A 5,051-nucleotide genomic window follows, 5' to 3' on the forward strand; every position below is an offset into this window, starting at 1 on the left:
TCATAATTAATGGTGAAAACTGAAGCCCTTTGCTCTACGTTCAGGAACAAACAGGGCTGTCCACTCTCACCTATGCTTTTCAAGAGAGTGTTGGAAGTCCTTGCCAGAGCAATCAGGCAAGAGAAAGAAATAAAAGGCATCCAAATATGGAATGAAGAAGTTCAATCATCACTCTTTGCAGATGACATGATGCTATATATAGAAACACTAAGACTCCACAAAAAAAGCTGTTAGAAACAATAAACAAAAACAGTAAAGTTGCTGGCTACAAAAATCAAAAGTCCATTACATTCCTATGTACTAACGATGAAATCTCAGAAAAAGAAATACAAAAAACTATTCTCTTTGCAATTGCAGCAAAAAGAATAAAATACCTAGGAATAAACTTAACCAAAAATGTGAAGGACCTATATGCTGAAAACTGTAAGACATTTTAGAAAGAAATTGAAAATGACACAAAGAAATGGAAAGACATTCCATGCTCATGGATTGGAAGAATCAACATAGTTAAAATGACCATATTACCCAAAGCAATATACAGATTTAATGCAATCCCCATAAAAATCCCAATGACATTTTTTTTTAAAGAAATAGAACAAAAAATCATCAGATTTGTTTGGAACCATAAATGACCCCAAATAGCCAAAGCAATCTTAAGAAAAAATGAACAATACTGGAGGTATCACACTCCCTGACTTTAGCTTGTACTACAGGGCTACAATAATCAAAACAGCATGGTATTGGCAGCAAACAGACACATAGACCAACGCAATAGAATTGAGAACGCAGAAATAAAACCACATAAATATGGACAGCTAATTTTTGACAAAGAAGCTAAAAACATACAATGAAGGAAAGACTACCTCTTCAATAAATGGTGCTGGGAGAATTAAGTAGCCACGTGCAAAAGAATGAAACTGGACTGCTATTTGTCACCATGTACCAAAATTAATTCAAAATGGATCAAAGACTTAAGCATAAGACCTGACACAATGAACTGCATAGAAGAAACATAGGTACTAAACTTATGGACCTTGGGTTCAAAGAGCATTTTATGAATTTGACTCCAAAGGCAATGGAAGTAAAAGCTAAAATAAACAAATGGGACTATATGAAACTTAAAAGTTTCTGCACAGCAAAAGAAACCATCAACAAAATAAAGAGGTAACCGATTGAATGGGAGAAGATTTTTGCAAACAGTTCCTCTGATAAGGGTCTAATATCCAAAATATACAAGGAACTCATGAAACTGACCAACAAAAAAAAACAAACAACCCAATTGTAAAATGGGCAGAGGACCTGAAGAAACATTTCTCCAAAGAGGACATACAAATGGCAAATAGACATATGAAAAAATGGTCAACATCACTAATCATCAGAGAAATGCAAATGGAAACCACAATGAGATATCACCTCACCCCAGTCAGAATGCCTATCATCAAGACAAACAGTAACAAGTGTTGGAGAGGCTGTGGAGAAAAAAGAACCCACATACACTGTTGGTGGGAATGCAGACTGGTGCAGCCATTATGGAAAGCAGTGTGGAGGTTCCTCAAAAAAGCAGTGTGGAGGTTCCTCAAAAAATTACAAAGGAAGGTTTTGGATGATTGATTCAATTTCTTTACTGGTGACTGGTCTGTTTAGATTTTCCAGTTCTTCATGGCTCAGCCTTGGAAGGCTATATGTTTCTAAGAACTTGTCCATTTCTTCTAGGTTATTGAATTTGGTGGCATATAGTCCTTCATAGTATTCTTTTTTTTTTTTTTAATGAATTTTATTGGGGTGACAATTGTTAGTAAATTTACATAGATTTCAGGTGTACAATTCTGTATTACATCGTCTATAAATCCCATTGTGTGTTCACCACCCAGAGTCAGTTCTCCTTCCATCACCATATATTTGATCCCCTTTACCCTCATCACCCACCCCCCACCCCCTTACCCTCTGGTAACCACTAAATTATTGTCTGTGTCTATGAGTTTTTGTTTCTCATTTGTTTGTCTTGTTCTTTTTGGTTTATATACCACATATCAGTGAAATAATAGGGTTCTCTGCTTTTTCTGTCTGACTTGTTTCACTTAGCATTATTCTCTCGAGATCCATCCATGTTGTCACAAATGTTCCTATATCATCTTTCCTTAACGCCGAATAGTATTCCATTGTGTATATGTACCACAACTTCTTTATCCATTCATCTATCGAAGGACATTTTGGTTGTTTCCATGTCTTGGCCACCGTAAACAAAGCTGCAATGAACATTGGCGTACACGTGTCTCTATAGAGAAATGCTTTTATATTTTTGGGGTAGATACCCAGGAGAGCGATTGCTGGGTCATATGGTAATTCTATTTGTAATTTCTTGAGGAACCTCCACACTGCCTTCCATAGAGGCTGCACCAGTCTGCATTCCCACCAACAGTGTATGAGAGTTCCTTTTTCTCCACAGCCTCTCCAACACTTGTTACTATTTGTTTTGTTGATGAAAGCCATTCTGACTGGGGTGAGGTGATATCTCATTGTGGTTTTCATTTGCATTTCTCTGATGATTAGCGATGTTGAGCATTTTTTCATATGTCTATTTGCCATTTGTATATCCTCTTTGGAGAAATGTCTCTTCAGGTCCTCTGTCCATTTTTCAATTGGGTTGTTTGTTTTTTTGTTGTTGAGTTTCATGAGTTCCTTGTATATTTTGGATATTAGCCCCTTATCAGAGGAACTGTTTGCGAAAATCTTCTCCCATTCAGTTGGTTGCCTCATTATTTTGTCAATAGTTTCTTTTGCTGTGCAGAAGCTTTTCAGTTTCATATAATCCCATTTGTTTATTTTAGTCTTTACTTCCATTGCCTTTGGAGTCAAATTCATAAAATGCTCTTTGAACCCAAGGTCCATAAGTTTAGTACCTATGTTTTCTTCAATGCAGTTTATTGTGTCAGGTCTTATGCTTAAGTCTTTGATCCATTTTGAATTAATTTTGGTACATGGTGACAGATAGCAGTCCAGTTTTATTCTTTTGCACGTAGCTATCCAATTCTGCCAGCACCATTTATTGAAGAGGCTGTCTTTCCTCCATTGTATGTTTTTCGCTTCTTTGTCAAAAATTATCTGTCCATATTTATGTGGTTTTACTTCTGGGTTCTCAATTCTATTCCATTGGTCTATGTGTCTGTTTTTCCGCCAATACCAAGCTGTTTTGATTATTGTAGCCCTGTAGTACAAGGAAAAATCAGGGAGTGTGATACCTCCAGTATTGTTCTTTTTTTTTAATATTGCTTTGGCTATTCGGGATCTTTTGTGGTTCCAAACAAATCTGATGATTTTTTGTTCTATTTCTTTAAAAAATGCCATTGGGATTTTAATGGGGATTGCATTAAATCTGTATATGGCTTTGGGTAATATGGCCATTTTAACTATGTTGATTCTTCCAATCCATGAGCACGGAATGTCTTTCCATTTCTTTGTGTCTTCTTCAATTTCTTTCAAAAATGTCTTATAGTTTTCAGCATATAAATCCTTCACATCCTTGGTTAAGTTTATTCCTAGGTATTTTATTCTTTTTGCTGCAATTGCAAAAGGAATTGTTTTTTCTATCTCTTTTTCTGAGATTTCATTGTTGGTATATAGGAAAGCAATGGACTTTTGTACGTTGATTTTGTAGCCAGCAACTTTACTATATTCATTGATTGTTTCTAATAGCTTTTTGGTGGAGTCTTTAGGGTTTTCTATGTATAGCATCATGTCATCTGCAAAGAGTGACAATTTAACTTCTTCATTCCCAATTTGGATGCCTTTTATTTCTTTCTCTTGCCTGATAGCTCTGGCGAGGACTTCCAACACTATGTTGAAAAGCAGAGGTGATAGGGGACAACCTTGTCGTGTTCCTGAACGTAGAGCAAAGGGCTTCAGCTTTTCACCATTAATTATGAGGTTAGCTGAGGGCTTGTCGTATATGGCCTTTATTATGTTGAGGTATTTTCCTTCTATACCAATTTTAGTAAGTGTTTTAATCATAAATGGATGTTGTATCTTATCAAATGCTTTTTCTGCATCAATTGATAGAATCATATGATTTTTGTCCTTTATTTTGTTTATGTGATGTATCACATTGATGGATTTGCGAATGTTGAACCATCCTTGTGCCCCGGAGATGAACCCCACTTGGTTGTGATGAATAATCTTTTTAATGCATTGTTGTATTCGATTTGCTAGAATTTTGTTTAGGATTTTAGCATCTGTATTCATCAGAGATATAGGTCTATAGTTTTCTATTTTTGTGTTGTCCTTACCAGGTTTTGGTATCAGGGTAATGTTGGCCTCATAAAATGAGTTAGGGAGTACTGACTCTTCTTCAATTTTTTGGAAGAGTTTGAGCAGGATTGGTATTAGATCCTCTTTGAAGGTTTGGTAGAATTCACTGGTGAAGCCATCTGGTCCAGGACTTTTGATTTTGGGAAGGTTTTTGATGACTGATTCAATTTCCTTACTGGTGATCGGCCTGTTAAGATTTTCCAGTTCTTCATGATTCAGCCTTGGAAGGCTATATGTTTCTAAGAACTTGTCCATTTCTTCTAAGTTATTAAATTTGGTGGCATATAGTCCTTCATAGTATTCTTGGATAATCCTTTGTATTTCTGTGGTGTCCATGATAACTTCCCATTTTCAATTTCTGATTTTGTGATTTAGTGTCTTCTCTCTTTTTATCTTAGTGAGTCTAGCCAAGGGTTTGTCGATTTTGTTAATCTTTTCAAAGAACCAGCTTTTTGTCACATTAATTTTTTCTATTGTCTTTTTGTTCTCTATTTCATTATGCTCTGCTCTGATTTTTGTTATTTCCTTTCTTCTACTGACCTTGGGTTTCACTTGTTCTTCTTTTTCTAGTTCTTTGAGGTTTAACATGAAGTTATTTATTTGAGATTTTTCTTGTTTCTTGAGATAGGCCTGTAATGATATAAATTTTCCTGTTAAAACTGCTTTCGCGGCATCCAAAAAATTCTGGTAGGATGTATTTTCATTGTCATTTCTGTGTATGTATCTTTTGATCACTCCTCTAATTT

This window comes from Rhinolophus hipposideros, assembly GCF_964194185.1.
Source record: "Rhinolophus hipposideros genome assembly, chromosome: X".
In the NCBI taxonomy this organism is placed as follows: Eukaryota; Metazoa; Chordata; class Mammalia; order Chiroptera; family Rhinolophidae; genus Rhinolophus; species Rhinolophus hipposideros.